At 39.9% G+C, this 21,786-nt stretch overlaps 1 protein-coding gene across 1 annotated transcript in view; it reads right to left on the reverse strand.

Annotated features, from left to right (window-relative positions):
• The window catches only part of LOC127451576 (sodium channel protein type 4 subunit alpha B-like), a 141,241-nt gene that overhangs the window by 111,524 nt on the left and 7,931 nt on the right, over positions 1–21,786 (reverse strand). The gene's annotated exons all lie outside the window — the stretch shown is intronic.

The raw sequence follows: 21,786 nt of genomic DNA on the forward strand, positions 1-21,786 counted from the left end.
ATTTATCGATGATTGGAAGGTTAATGTTATTAAAATGAATTGTATTCCAAAATTCAACTACCTGCTTCAGTCTCTCCCTGTAGATGTCCCCCTCTCTTATTTCAAGCAATTTGATAGCATAGCGAAGTCCTTTATTTGGAATGGTAAGTGCCCCAGGTTAAATTTCAATAAGTTACATAGGCCAATTGACAAAGTTGGGCTAGGCCTACCCAAGATTTTGTTTTATTATTATGCGTTCGGTCTTAGACATTTGGCTCATTGGACGCTTCCACCTGAGAGAGCCCCTCCCTGGTTTTGTATTGAAAAGGAAGTTCTTGCCCCTATCTCGCCACTGCAAAGCCTTTCAATCAAACTAGAAGGAGAGGTTAAGTCGCACCCCGTTATTTTGCATTTGCACTCGATATGGAAAAAAGTGTCCAGAGTGTTTAATTCGGATATTTATATAAACGCAGCCTCGAGCATATGGCTGAACCCTAAACTATGTATTAATAAGTCCCCTTTTTGTTGGTCAGATTGAATTGTTAGGGGGGTTAATGCACTTGGTGACCTATATGAGGGTGGAGTATTGAGACCTTTTGAAAATTTGGTTCAACATTTTGGCATTCCCAGATCTCAGTTTTATAAGTATTTACAGCTTCGCCACCTACTCTGCACTATTTTCGGGAGTGGCATGCACCCCCCTAAAGCGGCAGGTGCTTTGGGAGAGGTGATTGCTGCTTTTGGAAAAGGCCATGATGCATCAGTGTATTACTCCCTTCTAATTCAGAGTCTGGGGGATGGAGCCTTGACTTCTCTCAAGAGAGTATGGGAAAAAGATTTGAATTTGGTATTGGAGGATGGAGTCTGAACTAAGATTCTTAAAAATGTCAAGTCTGTATCTAGAGATGCAAGCGTTCCCCTTATGCAATTTAAGATTTTACATAGATCTTATTAGACCCCCTCTAGATTATATAGGCTTGGTCTTAAAGACACACCCACTTGCTGGCAATGCCAGTCAGAAGTTGGAGACACTACCCATGTCTTTTGGGGGGGTGTTAAGATCCAGGAGTTTTGGTTGAGGGTTCAGAGGTATTTGTGTGACGTTTTGAACACTCAGGTTTTGCTTTGTCCCAGACTCTGTATTTTGGGTGATGGGGCGGTCATGCATTTAGGGGATAATCATATAAAAAATTGGGTTATGACCAGTCTCATGATTGGCAGGCAAGTAAATTTAAGGGGTTGGAAGTCAAGTGGAGCACCCTCTTTTTCGGAGTGGTGTGTGGAAATGGGGAGAGTAGCTGCATTTGAAGAGGCAGTAAGTAGAAGGCTGGTGTTTAGGGACTTATTTGCTAAAAAATGGGTCAAATATTTTGTTTTTTTGGGGGACTCTCAGGGAGGAGATGTGGAGAGTGTAGTTTAGTTTAATCATGTGTTTATTATTATTTTATTTATATATTTGTGTATATATATTTATTTTTATTTATTTATTTATTTTTTGGATTGTGAGTGTGTTATGTGGGACCACAGGGGTGTTCGTTAGGGGTCAATGTAAAATGTTGATTCTTTATATATGTGTTGAATTTTTTCCACTGTCATATGCATATGAATCAATAAAAATGTTAATTACAAAAGAAAATAAAGAGAGATTGACTTCCAAAAAAAAAAAAAAAAAAATGGTGACATTTATTATGCAATTTCTCTGTATGTAGCATTGAATAGGTCTTTCATTCAAGCTGTAAAACCACAAAACTACATACATATAACTGAAAATATGTTGTGTAGGCTCTATGAAAGATACGTGTTCACAATAGATCATCAAGTGATGGCTAGAGTAAATAATCTTTGTCCTTTAATAATGATTTGTGTCTAATTTAATGGAAAACCATGCGAGTTGCCTTTGTAGAAAATAAGTAATTGCTTCTAATTTTAGAATGCGCCATGTCGTACGCCAGCTCACACTTTACCAAAGTTGGGTTGAGAAATATGTTTGAAGAGACAAAGACTATTGTGCAATGAGCAGCCCAATTTATATCGGATAAAAAGCAGATATATATTGATAACAATCTGGAAAATCTTCTGATTATTGATGCATGAAGAAGGCATTGATACCAAGCCTATTTGCAACAGTTTCGTGCACCTTCAAAAATGGCCAAGATAACAGTTCAAGGAAATCTTTTGACTTTCTTTAAAAAGAAGAGAACAGAAGGTAAGACATCACTATGACTAATGTTTAGGACATTTTCAGTGACTTAAGGTTACTGTATTGCCTCCCATGGGAGAAATTTGTCTTAGATTAAGGAACTGCTGCATCACCAAACAATACCAGACATTACACATAAATACATAATAGCGCACAACACATCACATTAAAACATACCCACCTGACTTAACCCTTGTACGTCAATTTAAAAAAGTTACTCAGAAGTTAATAGAGGACAAAAATGTCTATGTCAAAAAACTGCCATAATAATATTATACATTAATATTATTTTACATTTTTTAACCAACATTATTCCTGATCACAACTACCAAATATTCATTCACTTTCAGGATTTTAACCCTTTAAATGCCAGTTTGTTTACATAATGCCGCTGTTGTTTTTTTACACACACACAAATTTCTCAATACACATATACAAAACACACACTGACATCCATACCAACACACCCACACAATTTTCACTGCATTATTTATTAAACTGGCCTGCAGTGCTCTATAATACAGCAAAAAGAAAATAGGAAAAAGCATATATTTGCTCCATAGGCTAAACATGAGAAAAATAGCACCATCTGGTGGAAATTTTGAAGCCAGGGCTCCAGAATGAAAGCATAATATCATAGAATTCATTATTTTATGCTTTAATTGCACTGGGATCAAATATTTCAGTTTTAATGGGTTTCAATGGGACATTTTTGTCCTTAAGGTCCTGAGTGTAACTATTTTGTGTACACAGTGTACTATAGGAACTGAGGTTGAAATATCAAAATTCCCCCAAAAATACACACCTTTGGCCATATGTATTTATTTGTTACTAGTTCGGTCATGGGAGTTGAAAAGATGTGTGTGGTATACATGATGTTAACATATTTTAATGTCCATATTTGGCTTTTGAATGTTGTTTACTACAGCCTGCTAAAGATAAATCAATATGAGTTTACACCATTGAATTGGTATGTGCGTCTTTATTACGTTTTCATTTTCATAACTGTTGTTTTGATATCTTGACACAAATAGAGAAATTACTCTCACTGTTACATTTACATGGTAAAACTGTGGCAAAATATAGAAGCTGGAGTGCACTTTTCTAATGATGTATAGGTTGTCACGATTAAATAATAATTGTATGGCAATAACATACAGTAATTGAAAATACAGATTGCAAGGCTCACTTTGATCTTCGCAACTTCTTGTAAAGCTACTGTGATACATGAATGCTAAACTGACATTCCTAAAAATAGGAATTAATTGTTGAATGGCTTCCAGCCATTAATGGTTTTAAAGGGATAGTTCATCCAAAAATGGAACACAAAAGGAGATGTCAGGCAGTATGTTACTCTCAGTAACCATTCACTTTTGTTGCATCTTTTTTCCATGCGATGAATGTGAATGCTGACTGAGACTAACATTCTGCCTTTTGTGTTCCATGGAAGAAAGAATGTCATGGGTTTGGACTGACATTAGGGTAAGTAAATAATGACAAGTTTTTCATTTTTGGGAGAACTATCCCTTTAATGGATTGTCTCTGTCCTGGTGACAGCACAACCAGGTCACTAGAGCTCTGTGTCAGCAGTTCAGAAACACAGTTATGGATTCTGACAAGTCACCATGCACCATATACTGCAAAGCCAGGGCCCCAAGGTGAGACCTGAGAACCTGCGTCTTCAGACACAGATGCAATCCAAACAGGCCAATAAAATCTGAAAATCTGATACATCCAGCCTGACAATAAACAGAGTGGAGTGATGTTCCAGATGGCAACATGTTCACCAAGTGTTTTCACCCATTAGAACAAGGGATCATTCATGTCGGGCTAATGCAAGGGTCAGTGGTAACTTACACTACACTGTGTTGACAATGCAGCCAGTCACAGGGGCATAAGGTCTAAACTTGGCCAGCAGCAGTGAGTAATGTGCAATATAACAAGGCCTTCCAGATCTTCCAGTTTGGGGACACACTGTTCTCAGCACAACTTTCACTGTGGTCAATTTACAGTAAATGCATGGACTTTTTTTACAATGCACTTATCCGAATATAATGGAAAAAATAATGTACAATCAGAAGGGTGTGAATATAGCCTCGGTCTAGTGATAAAGTAGGGGAAAAATCAAGGAAAGTGTGGACAAAATGTATAAATTTTGGACTGGAGTAAGAAATCTACTGTTCAAGAGTTTTAGCCAATAATAAAGTTTTTTAGCTTACACAATTACTTCACAAAAACTGATACAATTACTCCACACCCTTTACTTGTATGTGTATATATGAAAGTCATTGCTTTACGAATTAATACACTCCCTGGCCAAAAAGTCGCATTCTCTAATATTTTGTTGAACGGCCTTTAGCTTTGATTACGGCATGCATTCATTGTGGCATTGTTTTGACAACGTTATGCAATGTCACATCATTTATTTCCATCCAGAGTTGCATTCATTTTTGGCCGAGATCTTGTATTGATGATGGGGAGTCTAACCATTCCGTAAAGTCTTCTCCAGCACATCCCAAAGACTTTTTATGGGGTTAAGGTCAGGACTCTGTGGTGGTCAATTCATGTGTGAACATGATTCCTCATGCTCCCTGAACCACTCTTTCACAATTTCAGCCCGATTAATCTTGGCATTGTCGTCCTGGATTATGCCCGTGCCGTCAGGGAAGAAACAAATTCAGTGATGGGATAACCTGGTCATTCAGTACATTCAGGTACTCAGCTGACTTCATTCTATTGCCGCATATCGTTGCTGAGCTTAGACCTGACCAACTGAAGCAACCCCAGATCATAACACACAGTACAGTGGGCACTATGCACGATGGATACATCGCTTTATACACTTCCCTTCTTACCCTGGCATGCCCATTGCTTTGGAATAGGGTAAGTCTGGACTCATCAGACCACATGACCTTTTCCAATTGCTCCACAGTCCAATCTTTATGCTCCCAAGCAAATTGAAGTCGTTTTTTCTGATTAGCCTCACTAATAAGTGGCTTTCTTGTGGCCACACAGCTGTTTAGTTCCAATCCTGTAAGTTCTTGTTGCATTGTGCATGTGGAAATGCTCTTACTTCCACTATTAAATATAGCCGTGATTTCTACTGTCGATTTTTTACGATGTGACTTCAAGCGTTTTAGTGGTCTCCGATCACGATCATTCAAGATTTTTTTCCAACCACATTTCTTCCATGAAGCTGACTGTTCTGCTCTATCCTTCCAGGTTTTAATAATGTGTTGGACAGTTCTTAACCCAATTCCAGATATTTCAGCAAATCTCCTTAGTTGTTTTCTTTGCTTGATGCAGGCCAATAATTTGCCCCTTCTGAAACACAGTAACATCTTTTCCACGACCACGGGATAACTGATGCAGTGTGTAGTTTCTCATTTCTCAAACAACCATGTCGGAAGAATTATTGCCAGCTGAAACATATTAATCACTGCGATAATGATCCAATCATAGGTATCTTCTTCTTTAAATCCAAACGGCAACTTTTTTTTTGGCCAGGCAGTGTATGTCTACAGTACATCTGTATGCATCATTGCAGAAGCATTCCAACTATCAAGTATATGTACATACCAAGGAGCTCTAATATACCTGGAGAGAGCTATCCATTAGTATTCCCATTAATTTATATTAAATAAGGTAGCAAAGTCCCTTTCGAGGCAAGCCAGTCCAATTAGTGGCCATGTTGGGAATGCTCTCGGGCAGCTATTTTCTATGGATACAAGCGACATATCAGTACAGCTCCTATCTACTTGAATGGGGAAAGACTTCCAATTTCTCCCATTCATTTTTAATACAAGTGGTCTATGCTAAATTCTCTCTGATAGCAGTTACTTAGTTGGCACATGTAGCCTCAGAAGTATGAAACATGCAGGCTGCCATTTTTGCCCATGGGCACTTGATTTCAGGAACAACTGTCATGTCACTAATCGCTCATTAATGGTAGCCGATGTATGCAAGTCCAAGTAATTCCATTAGTAAATGCAAGTCCATTTGACAATTTTTTAAAGCTCCAAAAACAATCTGTCACTTGAAAAACATCTACAATGACAATAATTTCATAGTATAAAGAGTGTATTCTTAGAGTGTAAAGTGCAGCAAAACAAAAGAGGCTGCTTGTCAATTACTGACCACCTGGTGCACACAATAGATATGCAAAACACAAAGATGAGGTGAGAAGACATTCCAAAATGTAATTATTTTTTTTTTAAAGTTCTACATTCTATCAATTTACATTGTCATGAAATGTATGTATTTAAATTATATGAGCTGTCACTGTCTGAAATAATGTGTACAATTTAAAAGTCATTTTCATTTTTATTTTAAGTATTTACTCTGCGTTTACATTCATTTGTACAACAAGCGCTAAAATGGTACCGACTCTTTAAGAATGGTGGCAGTTCAGTGTTTCAGTTGAGCACACATTAACGAGAGAGGAGTCACACAGTTTCTTTACTGCATCTATGCTGTTTAAAATTTATGTTTCTTTTTACTTTTTGGTCAACAACTGACTGTATAAACAGAAATTAGATTTGCCTAGGAGTGGGCACTATACAAGCCCAACACCCCATCACCGTTCAGTCGTGCAGCCCCGACCGGTTTCTAAGATATGAAATACAGTATCATTCATCCATCAGCAGCCTGTCATAAAACCACTCATAGCTCTGATAAAGGGACGCCACACAGAGTGCTTACTGTGCTTTGGGAACGCTTGGGCACAGACAGCATTTTTAAAAAGTCTCTCTTTCTTTTTGCTCTCTTGCACTCTCACTATTATTCTCTCTTACATGGAAACAGTTGCTCTTTTTCAAAACCTAGTGAGCAGCCTACAGAGGCAGAGATTTTATGGCATCATCATTTACAATGTTGGCATTTTAATTATGCTGGCTCCTGAGGTACCTTGTTCTGAACTAATTCTAAGGCAGCATCACATTAGTGATGTTTCGTTCGTAAACGATGTGGTCTTTTTGAACAAATCTTTTAAGTGAATGAATCGTTCTCCTCCAAACACTGACTCATATTTCTCCTTCACTGACGTCTCTCCCCTTTGAAGCGAATGAGCTCTACTGATTTTCATGCCTGTAAAGACTGATTATAGCATGAGCCAATAGCATTCGAGTGTGGGCTGTGAGGCAGCATATCATTGGTTTCAACCGCTGAACAAATATGTCCCTTCACTGAACCAGTCGAGTCGCTCGTTGGAGTCTGAACGAGAAGACGTCTCATTCATGAACAAACTGAATGTATTGGTACACTCATTCACGAATGAAATGAATGTCTCCGTCATCTCGTTCGTGAAAGAAAATCTGCTGAATGACTGAACGGGAGGAAGCATGTTGTTCGGCATATGTCAATCGCATCCAACAAGGAGAGAAAGGGGTGAAATGCACTAAGACAAGTTTGTAGTTATTCACAAACATAATCCCCAATTTTTGAATGTGTAAAAATGACTAAAGACCATACAGTTAAAATTACTTGAATTACGAATGGAAATATTGTGCATTTTGGACAAAATATAGGAAAAATAAGACCAGGAAAACCTATGTGTATTTATATGCTTATTAGAGTGTTGTACCATTAGCTTAGCAATATGTTAACTTCAAACTCTATTAAAATACATTTTCAGTCAAGTCAAGGAGTGCTACTTCAGGGGCTTCTGAAAATTCTTCTACACCACTGAGTGGCACTCATATAATTTTCTATTAAGTTTGACATACATTTTATATAGCCTTCTTTTTATGGTTTGACAGCTTGAATGAAGCCAGTTCAAGGCTACATATAGAGAAATGGCAAAATAAACGTCTCCTTTTCTAATCTTTCAGTTTACTTAGCAGCAGCGTTTTTGCATACACTAACCTGCAAACACATCAACGTTACTTGTTCAAAAACCTTTGTATGTAACTTTTGTCTGTTTAGAAATTAGATTCCTATGTGCCTTGTCCTAACCATGACGTGGCAATTCTCATCCCGTGTGTGACCTGCATTAGAATGTAGCTGTCTATGTAGGCAATGAGGCAGCTCACTAGGATTTGGAACAGAGCGATCTCTCTCTGGGGGTCATATCTCACCCCTCCTCTGGCACACTTCAACACCCTGACGCTTGCCGATTGCTCCTCAACATAGTATCCTCACCATGTGTGATGGCAACATCGTGCTGGAGTTCATGCCAAAAACATTATTCCAATGTTATTATGATTTTTTTTTTCTTTAACGGAGAGAGTCTGAGATACATGACCTTTGGTTTGGCAAAACTCTTTCTCATATCCCAATGCATTATACAAGGTATTTTTTTAAGTTTATCATTGTATGGCAGTTCAATTCAATTGTATAGCACTTTTTTTAACAGTACAATTTGTTCTAAAGTAATTTCACGAAGAATGGGGCATAACAATAAAGCAAGCCAAATGTGACTGTGGCAAGGTCAAGCTCAAAATGTTTAGGCAGCCTTGAAAGAAACCAAGTTGATCTGAATTTTGCTAACATTCTTGCACCATTCCCACCCTTACTAAGCTTAAATACAACTATCTGTGTTGTACATTTGGACATCTCTGCTTGTCTCTTCTGAAATGTCAACAGGGTTTGGCATTCAAAAATCTCAATGGATTATCATTCTGGTAGACCCCACAAGACTGGATTTCTCCAATTTCAGAGCTAGCAGCCAAGCAAGTACTGTATGAGAATCAATACCTTCCCCACACAACCAAGAACATGCTAAGTTCAAAGGGCTTAGGCTTGAGAGACGTGCGGCTGTCACAAACAGAGATCATTTTACTTCCACTGGTCCTATCTAGTGCAGGCTCAGGGCTTTATTTTCCAAGGACGAAAAGGATAAAATGCCTCAATCATAACACGCTCACAGATAAGGACACTGGTATACACACACAGACAAACAGACACTCCACAAAGCATCCACAATAGATACAAACCTGCAAATACACCAGTACATACAGTGACACCAAAAGTATTTTTTTTTTTTTTTTTTTTTGGACAATATTGTTTACTTAAGTCACACTTAGAAATGTTACAAATTACTTTTGAAAATGATTACTTTTAACCAACTTGTCTCAAGGCAATTTTTAGTGTTTGAAGTAAGTTTTCCACTAAGTGATCCACTATGGATCCCTCCCCTCACCAAACATATTTCTTATTTGGAAACTAAAATAATGTGTTATGTAATGTGTTAGAGCAGTATTGTAAACATCAGTTTTAATTCGGAGTAGTTCACATAGTTAACTGATGTTACAATAGGTGTATTAGTCATTATGCAGGCCTGCGCAGACTGATCAGTACCTAACTACAAGTAATACATATTGGTTAGTGTTTTTGTTTTTTGGTGGATGTTTTTTTTTTTCTTTTTTCGAATGGTCGATTTTTATTATTATTATTATCATTATTATTATTAATTATTGTGGTATGTCACGCAACAAAGTAGTTGCTCATTCAAATAATAACTTAATCACATAATCTGCTTCAAACAGTATAATTTCTTTTAAAGATTCAATGCCATAAACTTTGCAAGCTTTGGCAAATATAATCAAAATTAAATAGTTTTTGCCTTGTTCCTTCTCAAAGGTGCTAATTGTAACAGGCTGGTAACTTCAAGATGAAGATGATGATGATGTGAAGAACCCAAGTGCAGTTTATTTACATAATTGAAAACCAAAAACATGAATCCAAAACATAACAAACAACTTAACTATGTTACACAAAACAGTACTTGACAAAGGACAATGGCAAACATGAGGGCTTAAATACATGGACATGGGCAAACACATGACAATGACAACCAATAACAGACAGAACTTTAAACAAGATAACAAGACTAATAAACTTTAACCAATGAAAAGACTGCTAACAAGATAATCAAACAATGAACCAATGAAAACTAGACACATGAACAGGGGAACACATGACAGGATCACATGAGGGAACAGGTAATCACATGACATTTTCTTTTGAACACATGATTATAAAACAGGAACTAAACTAAAAACATAAGACATGAAATCAAAACACTAAACACATTTAAGTGTGACATATCCCCCCCACTAGGGGTGGCTCCAGATGCCCCAGAACATAATAAGTTCCATCAGGGAGCTGGGTGGGGAATCTTGGAAAACATAGGGGACCAGACGGGGCTGGAGACCATGGCAGGACCGGCAGAGGATCTGAAGACCAGCGTGGCTCAGGAAACCAGGGAGGCTTGAGGGGTGAAACCGGAGAACTTGGAGCCTGAAGAGTAGCCGAAGCTCAAAGGGCCAGGATGGAGCCGGAGGCTCAGAGGACCAAGCACCTGGAGATTCGGAGGACCAAGGCAGAGCTGGGGGATCAGAAGACTGAGGTGGAGCCGGTGGGGCTGAGGACCAAGGTGGAGCCGTAGGGATGGAGGTCCCCGGTGGAGCCAAAGGATCGGAGAGCCAAGGCACAGCCTGAGGATCGGAGAGCCAAGGCGAAGCCAGGTGACCAACAGACCAAGGAGGAGCTGGAGGGACGAGGAACCCCGGTGAAGCTGATAGGCTGGAGGACCGCGGTGGAGCCGAGGGAACGTAGAGCCAAGGTAATGTCGAGGGATCGAAGGGCCAAGGCGGAGTCCAGGGCTCGGATGGTCTAGGCGGAGTCGGAGGGTCAGAATTTACACTTGTCTGGGATGTCACAGGGGGCGATGATCGAGCCGGTGACTTGGGGGGAACCGGCTGATCAGGAGGAGGAGGAATACTCAGGGTTGGCACAAGGCTGGGAACCAACTCCAGGTTTACTAGCTCAGTGAGAGCTGGCTCTGGGATGGACAAGGCTTGCAACGATGGCTCTGGGATGGACGAGGCTTGCAACGCTGGTTCGTTGGCCATGGCAGACGTGGGCATTGTCTCGTTGGCCATGGCAGGCATGGGCATCGGCTCGTTGGCCATGGCAGGCGTGGGCATCGGCTCGTGGACCAGAGACGAGCCTGTGACATGGTATGGAGCAGACTCAGGCGTGGCTGTGACATGGCATGGACCAAACTTGGGATCCGGAGCAGCAGCTGGCACAAGCTCGGTGGCCATGACGTGGGACCCTGGCTCGGCGGCCATGACGTGGGACCCTGGCTCGCTGGCCATGATTGTGGACGGCTCTAACATGGCAGTCACTGTAGGAGTGCATAGCTCCTCATCAGCCACTCCTACAGTGAAAGATGAACCGCTCAGTTGCAGGGCTAAATCCATGTATTGAGCCAGACTGAGGGTCATCCAACCACCAGGCATCATGGAGGAGACTGGCTCATTTAGCCCAAAATGGAAACTTTGAGGGTAATATCATTAAAGTCCACCTGGCAGCAAAGTCCACAAAACTTCTCCACATAATCATCCAGGGGACGATTCCCCTGGCGTAGACAAAGAAGCTGAACTGCTGGGTTCATTTTGGTGGTCGAGTATTCTCTAACATTGCTGGCAGTGACAGGCAGATGAAGATGATGATGATGTGAAGGACCCAAGTGCAGTTTATTTACATAAGTGTTAACCAAAAATGTGAATCCAAAACATAACAAACATAAACGACTTGACTTAACTATGTTACACAAAACAATACTCGACAAAGGACAATGGCAAACATGAGGGCTTAACTACATGGACATGGGCAAACACATGACAATGTCAACCAATAACAGACATAACTGTAAACAAGATAACAAGACTAATAAAATTTAACCAATGAAAAGACAAGACTGCTAACAAGATAATCAAACAATGAACCAATGAAAACAAGACACATGAACAGGGGAAACACATGACAGGATTACATGAGGGAACAGGAAATCACATGACATTTTCTTTTGAACACATGACTATAAAACATGAACTAAACTAAAAACATAACACATGAAATCAAGACATGAACAAAAACACATTTAAACTTGACAGTAGAATATCAAAATATATTTCTCTTTTTGATAAATTTTAGTCTTGGCTAATTTTATATACACTATATTGCCAAAAGTATTCGCTCACCCATCCAAATAATTGAATTCAGGTGTTCCAATCACTTCCATGGCCACAGGTGTATAAAATGAAGCACCTAGGCATGCAGACTGCTTCTACAAACATTTGTGAAAGAATGGGCCGCTCTCAGGAGCTCAGTGAATTCCAGCGTAGTACTGTGATAGGATGCCACCTGTGCAACAAGTCCAGTCGTGAAATTTCCTCGCTACTAAATATTCCACAGTCAACTGTCAGTGGTATTATAACAAAGTGGAAGCGATTGGGAATGACAGCAACTCAGCCACGAAGTGGTAGGCCACGTAAAATGACAGAGCGAGGTCAGCAGATGCTGAGGCGCATAGTGCGCAGAGGTCGCCAACTTTCTGCAGAGTCAATCGCTACAGACCTCCAAAGTTCATGTGGCCTTCAGATTAGCTCAAGAACAGTGCGTAGAGAGCTTCATGGAATGGGTTTCCATGGCCGAGCAGCTGCATCCAAGCCATACATCACCAAGTGCAATGCAAAGCGTCGGATGCAGTGGTGTAAAGCACGCCGCCACTGGACTCTAGAGCAGTGGAGACGCGTTCTCTGGAGTGACGAATCACGATTCTCCATCTGGCAATCTGATGGACGAGTCTGGGTTTGGCGGTTGCCAGGAGAACGGTACTTGTCTGACTGCATTGTGCCAACTGTGAAGTTTGGTGGAGGGGGGATTATGGTGTGGGGTTGTTTTTCAGGAGCTGGGCTTGGCCCCTTAGTTCCAGTGAAAGGAACTCTGAATGCTTCAGCATACCAAGAGATTTTGGACAATTCCATGCTCCCAACTTTGTGGGAACAGTTTGGGGATGGCCCCTTCCTGTTCCAACATGACTGCACACCAGTGCACAAAGCAAGGTCCATAAAGACATGGATGAGCGAGTTTGGTGTGGAAGAACTTGACTGGCCTGCACAGAGTCCTGACCTCAACCCAATAGAGCACCTTTGGGATGAATTTGAGCGAAGACTGTGAGCCAGGCCTTCTCGTCCAACATCAGTGTCTGACCTCACAAATGCGCTTCTGGAAGAATGGTCAAAAATTCCCATAAACATACTCCTAAACCTTGTGGAAAGCCTTCCCAGAAGAGTTGAAGCTGTTATAGCTACAAAGGGTGGGCCGACGTCATATTAAACCCTATGGATTAAGAATGGGATGTCACTTAAGTTCATATCCGTCTAAAGGCAGGTGAGCAAATACCTTTGGCAATATGGTGTATATATATATATATATATATATATATTTATACCAGCAGTGTCCGAGAAGCCAGTGAAGAGTCTTGGGAGATGGTACGACGGGGATCTAAAGGACACAGTTCGTGTGGGAGAAGTTAGACAACAAGCAGTGGAAGGGTTGAAGAGCATAGACATAAAACTCTGGTGCTTTCAGTTTGGTCTACTGCAGAGGTTGCTGTGGCCACTGACTGTGTACGAGGTTTCTTTGACAACAGTAGAGAAGCTGGAAGCTTTAATCAGTTCATACATCAGGAAATGGTTGGGAGTTCCACACTGCCTCAGCAAAGTAGGACTTTATGGTAATGGAATACTGCAGCTACCAGTCTCCGCTCTAACCGAGGAGTTTAAGTGCGCCAAGGTCAGACTGGAAATGACATTAGTAGAGTCATGCGACAAATGCGAAAGGGAGGCAGCACCTGTGTTGAAAACTGGAAGAAAGTGGGCGGCAAAGAAAGCTGTGGAAGATGCGAATGCTGCCCTTCGAATTGGTGATATCATGGGGCAAGTTCAGCATGGAAGAGGGGTCTTGGTCTCAGTTCAGCTCCTCCTACATGGCAGTAGGCAGCCCCAGCTCAGAGGAGGAAGCTGGTAGTCAACGAGGTGCAAAAGCAGGAGGAGAGGATACAGTGTATAAAGGCCATTTCCCAGACCAAGCAGGGAGAATGGATGAGATGGGAGTGTGTGGAACAACACAAGATTGGCTGGCAAGACCTATGGTCAATGGAACAATGCAGGTTCAGTTTCCTCATCAGGTCAGCATATGATGTTCTCCCATCACCACAGAACCTAAACCTCTGGGTAGGAGAGGATCCCTCATGTCCTTTGTGTGCATCACCTGCAACATTAAGGCACATTTTGACAGGATGTAAGGTGGCTCTTAGCCAAAGATGGTTTACTTGGCGCCATGACCAGGTGCTGCGATGTTTGGCATTAGCATTGGAACACAAGCGTAATATGACCAATAAGTTGCCACCTGTTCCATCAAAACATTACAAACAAAAGACAACATTCCTCTGCCCAGGAGAGCAACCACCAAGAAAATGTGTTAAAACCAATCCTCAAATACTTGCCTATTAGGACATATTTCAAATGTCAATACTCTGAATCCTGGCTGGCAAGTCTGGAAATAGTCCAACTAGTAAAATATATACATGTTATTTTATATAAACATGTCAACTAAATTAAGTAAAACTAAATGACTTACTCATCTGAAATTGTATCCTCAGCTGGATCAAGACGCTCTTCAAAACGTAAACGTTCCTCATCGGAGTCCCGCTCTTCTTCTGAGGAAAATGTGAACTCTTTGTCACTATCCAGGACCATCTGTAGAGATTCCTCACCTGTGTAGCATGCCATCTTCCAAACGTGCAGGAAAGTGAATGAATCTGATGATGAACTTGATGTTTTTTAAGGCACTGTTGGGGACGTTTACCATCTGCATTGATCGCCTCAGCACATTACCGTATGAATAGCGCTGAGCTGAGCCAGGAGAATAATGAATAATGAGCTGAGCCAGGAGAAACTGTACATCGCTTTGTTTCATACAGATTACATTGCAGGAGAATATCTGTTTTAAATTTGAATTGTTTTATTTAAAAGTAGACATTTTACGCTTTCTTTAGACATATTTTTCATGTTTGTGTGATAAGTATTTGCAGAGTTTCAATTCATTTTCGTGACATGTTTCAGAAAGATGCTCGCAGAGACAGAGACAGCTGAAAGCGCACCCTGTTTATTTTCTTTATTTTACAAAAGCACAAGGTTTTGTTGTTACTGTGAGTGTACACAAATAAAAGACTCTTTATGGTTTCTAATGATGTCTTACACTTATCTGTATGCCCAAAGATGATGGAGTATTTTAAGTTGTTTCCACTGTTATGCGGAAAAAATCCAGCAGGACGCGCCAGCGCATCCGTCGACCCCAGAGGGTTAAGTAAGCTGAGCTGAGTTGAGTGGGGGATGGAGGGGGTGATGCTGGAATGCCAGAATCACCGTCGAGCCCTCTTGAGGTGTCGTGGGCTAGTCGACAAAACACTGTCTTCAAGTGGGGAAGGTGCCCACTTGAAGATCCCAGAGATGTACCCTACTTAGCTCAATCCAGACGGTTGTCATGCTAATGCGCAGGGGAGGCCGCACAGCATTACCCTTCAGCCATTAACACCAGACAGAAGGATATCTACATTGTCATATGGAAGGAAGCGCAAATGGATGGAGACACATATGGATCACATTAGTTTACTGTAAAGCTATGTCTTAGTTGGTGCTTATCTTGGCGAGAGCTGAGTTCAAATCAGCATGAAGATATAACATCTACTCATGTAATGGAAATCCTATATTATATTATAGTAAAATATGTCCTAAATTTTTCACTTTCACACATTATTTTAAGGCTGCCAGATTAAAACCCATCAGCCCTGATTTCTCATGAAGGAAGACGTTTGAGATTCTGCGTGTATTTTTTTTTTTTTTCTTTTTGTGAGCTGCCTTATTTCTATAATTCATTTTACATTTCTATCTCCATAGAAATAGAGTAAGCAGGCATCTCTTCCCCTGTGTCTTTGTGTCACTTCATGACATTTCTATTTACTTAAAATGACCTTATTTGGATAGTAAAACGTAACTGGATTTTGAAGTTCACAATTATAGCAGTTATCTAAAATAATCACGGTTACATCAAATAATCACAATCAGACGATTATTTAATAAATTGCGATTAATGCTGCCCTTCATGTGCTTTCGGAATTAGCCTACTTCCCACTTCTAAAGTAGTAATTACAAGTACGTCGCGTTCAAGTGCTTTGTTGTCGGAAAGAGCAGGAAACATGGATGACTCCAAACTTCTTTTTGCTGTTCCTGTTGCTGAAGGCACGCTGCACGAGTGTTTGTAGCTTGCTAGCCTGCTTAGCATTGCTTATTCTTAAACATTCATCATTTTATCCTTTGCCATTTTACCACGTGCTTCTGGTTTTTCTGCTTTTCTACCACACACCTGTTTCTCTCGGTTTTTTCACTTTTTTCCACTTGTTTACATCTCGTGTCTCGACTGCATGCATTCGTATTCTCCACTGTGTTTTACACAGATTATTGCATCAATCTTAAACATCTGCTGATTAGGAACCACATCGATCTCAAACCCTCGCTGCTCAAGAACAACCATAACAACAACAACAAACAGTTGCGGTAAGTCATGGCATCCGCTCATGTTATTGCTTCCTGCATTACATGCCACTTGTTTACTATAGCTTCTTCCGTCAGCAGTGAGGGATTCACATGTGATAAATGTAAGGAATTAGTCTGGCTGACGGAGAAGGTTAGATGTGGGTAGAACAGCAAGCAACACACACACTTTGGTTCAGGCTCTAGAGCCCCCACAGCAGGGCGTTTGGGTGACATCTCAGAGGCATACTCGCTCAGCAAAGCAACACCACTCTCTCGTTCCTGTTAGGGTTTCCAACTGATTCTCCCCACTCAGTGATGCACCCACTGAGAATCATGTTGAAAGAGCCCTAATAATTGGTGATTCTATTGTAAGTAATGTGGAAATACAGACTCCAGCCACATTGTTAAATGCATTTCGGGGGCTCGGACATCTGACATCAGATCAAATTTACAAGTGCTGGCTAATGCTAAATGTAGATTTTCTAAAACTGTCATTCATGTCAGCACTAATGATGTCTGGCTTCAGTTGGAGATCACAAGAGATAATGTTAAAGAGGCATGTGAACTTGCAAAAACGATGTCAGACACTGTAATATGCTCGGGCCCCCTCCCTAATCATCGTAGTGACGAGGTTTATAGAAGATTAGTGTCACTGAACAGCTGGATGTCTGGGTGGTGTCTGGAGAATAGAATAGGATTTATAGACAATTGGAAGAGTTTTTGGGGTAGACCTGACCTGCTAAAGAGAGATGGACTTCTTCCCTCCAGGGAAGGTGCTGCTCTCCTCTCTAGTAATTTGGCTCATAGTCTTAATAATGATAGTATTTGACTAACTGGGGCCCAGGTCAGGAAGCAGACAAACTGGTTAATCCGAACGTAAGCTAGCTGCCTTGAGATGTTACATAGGTCACATAAAATACAACACATAGAGACTGTATTACCTAGATATCTTATAGAGACTGTGTCTGTTCCTCGAACTACCAAACACAAAACTCTCACTAAATCATTTAAAAGAATTTGATTAAGGTCAAACTTGAAAAAAACTAAAAATAATTAAGATAAACATCATATATAGGAAGGGCTAACAAATATTAGACCTCTTTCTACCAAAGCACTAATTGTAAATGAAATTATTACAGATCATAGTTTGGATGTGCTCTGTTTGACTGAAACCTGGCTAAAACCAGATGAATATATAAGTTTAAATGAATCTATTCTCCAGGTTATTATTATAAACATGAGCCTTGTCTGAAGGGTCAAGGAGGAGGAGTTGCAACAATTTACAGTAAAGTTTTTGGTGTTACTCAGAGGACAGGATATAAATTTAAGTCTTTTGAACCAATAATGCTTAATGTGCACCATCATATTTACCCTTGCTACAGTACATAGGTCATCCGGGCCTTACTCTGGTTTCCTTGGTGAATTTGCAAATTTTCTATCTGATCTAGTAGTTAATGTAGTAGACCGTTAATTGTTGGTGACTTCAACATACACATTGGGATTAGCATTTATTGATATTTTCAACTCTCTTGGAGTCAGACAAAATGTGACAGGACCAACTCATCGCCATAATCATACCTTCGATTTATTTCTGTCATATGGAGTTGATGTTGATACTATAGAAATTCTACCGCAGAGCGATGACATCTCAGATCATTGCCTCATCTCTTGTTTGTTGCGATCAGCTAATGTCACTCAATCTACACCACACTATCATTCAGGTAGAACTATTCTTTCAACCACTAAAGATAGCTTCACTAATAATCTTCCAGAACTGTCTCACTTATTCAGTAAGCCAAAAAGTCTAGAAGAACTTGATGAAATAACAGAAAATATAAATACAGTCTTCTCTAACACTCTTGATAGTGTCACCCTCCCTTCGATTAAAGAAAATTAAAGAAAAAAGGCTCACACCGTGGTACAATGATCACACTCATGCTCTCAAGAGTGCAGCTCGGAAAATAGAGCGCAAGTAGAAGAATACAAAAATAGAGGTAATTCGCGGGCATGGAAGGATACAGTGTCTGTAGCTACAGACAGGTACTAAAAGCTGCCAGGTCAGCATATTTTAGAAAATAACCACAACAATCCTAGGTGTTTATTCAGTACTTTGGCTAAATTGGTTAGGAATAAAGCATCGACTGAACCAGATATTCCGTTGCAGCACAATACTAACGACTTCATGAATTTCTTTATTGATAAAATTGAAATAATCAGAAATAAATTGGAACTATGCAATCAACTGTCACAGCACCTCAGAAAACAGTGTCTCATAATTTTGCTCAAGAGCTACTTCAATCCTTCGCTGTCATAGTTCATGAAGAGCTAACAAAACGTATCAAAAAAATCAAAAGCCACAACATAGATGTTAGATCCAACACCAACTAAGCTCCTAAAAGAGGTATTCCCAGTAATCTCAGAACCTCTTCTTAATATTATTAACTCCTCGCTATCCTTAGGACATGTCCCAAGAAACTTTAAAATGGCAGTTATCAAACCGCTTATTTAGAAGCCACAGCTTGGTCCTAGAGAATTGGCTAATTACAGACCGATTTCAAATCTACCATTTATGTCGAAAATACTAGAAAAGGTAGTGTCCTCCCAACTATGTATTATATTCTACAGAGAAATGGAATATATGAACAATTTGTCAGGATTTAGGCCCCATCACAGTATAGAGACTGCACTTATCAGAGTTACAAATGACTTGCTCTTATCATCTGATCATGGCTACATTTCTCTTCTAGTGCTTTTAGATCTTAGTGATGCCTTCGACAAGATAAATCACAACATTCTCTTGAATAGGCTGGAGAATTATGTTGGCATTAGTGGACCTGCATTAGCGTGGTTTAGGTCCTATTTATCAGACTGCTACCACCTTCTATGTGTAAATGAGGAATTGTCAAATCAAACAAAAGTTAAATATGGAGTGCCACAGGGATCAGTTTTAGGACCTCTGCTTTTCTCCTTATACATGCTTCTCCTGGGAGATATTATCAGGAATCATGGAATAAGTTTCCACTGTTATGCCGATGATACCCAACTTTATATTTTGTCTAAACACAATGAAATTCACAATCCTCCAAATTAGTGGTGTATCAATGAAATCAAATATTGGATAGCCAGAAAATTCCTTCTACTCAATTCCGACAAAACAGAGGTACTAATGATTGGAACAAAAACATCTAAAAATAAGCCGCTAAAATATAACTTGACTCTCTATAGATGTACAGTTACGTCGTCTTCTTCAGCAAAGAACTTAGGTGTTATATTTGATACCAATCTGTCCTTTGAAAATCAAATTTCCAATGTTTGTAGTACAGTATTCTTCCACCTGAGAAATATTGCTTAATTACGACACATGCTCTCTGTTGTTGAAAAATTACACAGACGATTATTTAATAATCGCGATTAATGCAGCCTTCATGTGTTTTCAGAATTATCCTACTTCCCACTCCTAAAGTAGTAATTACAAGTACGTCGCATTCAAGTGCAACGTACCTGTAATATGTATGAATGAACGCCAGGTTCAGTCATACATATTTCTTGAGGAACTTTTATTTTGACACCGTCATACATATTACTCAGTTAGCTTGCTGACGATAATGGAGTTTTGGTCAAATACAAGCTAATTTCACGGTGTAAAAATGTACAACATGCATCAAATGATTGCTGATATACAGTACATAAATGAATATGTCCGAAACGGCAAGTGCTAACAAGATGTATTTAGAAAAATGAATAAAACCTGTCATTCACAATAGAAACCATACATATCGTCTGCCATGATGAAAGTTTACGTCTCCTCCTAACTCTGAAACTCAGGTATTAACATTGTCTCCAAATTTCCCAGTCATAATTACGACTTGATGGGTAGTTTATGTGCAACATTTGAGTGAAAAACACATATTTACAATCATTCCAAAAGCATTCCAATAACATACCTACTTTACAACTCCTTTTATGTTTCAAGGAAAGAAAGAAAAAAATCATACATGTTTGGAACAACAAGAGGGTAAGTAAATGATGACAGAAATTGCATTTGTGAGTGAACTGCTCTTAAAGAGTCCAAATACATTATGGGGCCACTGTATATCAAATCAAATCAAATCAAATCACTTTATTGTCACACAGCCATATACACAAGTGCAATGGTGTGTGAAATTCTTGGGTGCAGTTCCGATCAACATAGCAGTCGTGACAGTGATGAGACATACGCCAATCTACAATAAACATCAAATTAACACAACGCAATTTAAACATCTGTTATACATAATTAAACTCGACTTAAACCATCAAATTAACACAACACAATTTAAACATCCGTTATACATAATTACACAACTTAAAACATCAAATTAACACAACACAATTTAAACATCTGTTATACACAATTACACTCAACAATATACAATAATAACATACATTGCACAGTATACAATATGCTGTTTTTTTTTTTTTTTTGTTTTTTTGTTTTTTACTATATAGATACTATATAGATACACATTATTCAATAAAAATTAAAATATATATGAAAAAAGTATATATATAGAATGTACAGTATTGTACTGTATTGACATTCAGGCTGTCGGTTGATAGTCAGTTGTTAAGAGAGACATAATATAATGACAGTAATATAATTTATGACAGTCCGGTGTGAGATAAAAGAGTAATAAAGTGCAGGGCTGATGTATTTTGATCGTGGGAGATCAAGAGTTCAGAAGTCTGATTGCTTGGGGGAAGAAGCTATCATGGAGTCGGCTGGTGCGGGTCCTGATGCTGCGATACCGCCTACCTGATGGTAGCAGTGAGAACAGCCCATGGCTCGGGTGGCTGGAGTCTCTGATGATCCTCCGAGCTTTTTTCACACACCGCCTTGTATATATTTCCTGGAGGGAGGGAAGCTCACCTCCGATGATGTGTTTGGCAGTTCGCACCACCCTTTGCAGTGCTTTGCGGTTGTGGGCAGTGCTATTGCCGTACCAGGCGGAGATACAGCCAGTCAGGATGCTCTCCACAGTGCAGGTGTAGAACCGTGTGAGGATGTGGCGGTTCATTCCAAACTTCCTCAGCCGTCTCAGGAAGAAGAGGCGCTGATGAGCCTTCTTCACAACGACTTCAGTGTGGACGGACCATGTGAGTTCCTCAGTGATGTGGACACCCAGGAACTTGAAGCTGCTGACTCTCTCCACTGGTGCTCCATTGATGGTGATTGGACTG

This window comes from Myxocyprinus asiaticus, chromosome 14, assembly GCF_019703515.2.
Source record: "Myxocyprinus asiaticus isolate MX2 ecotype Aquarium Trade chromosome 14, UBuf_Myxa_2, whole genome shotgun sequence".
Lineage (NCBI taxonomy): Eukaryota > Metazoa > Chordata > Actinopteri > Cypriniformes > Catostomidae > Myxocyprinus > Myxocyprinus asiaticus.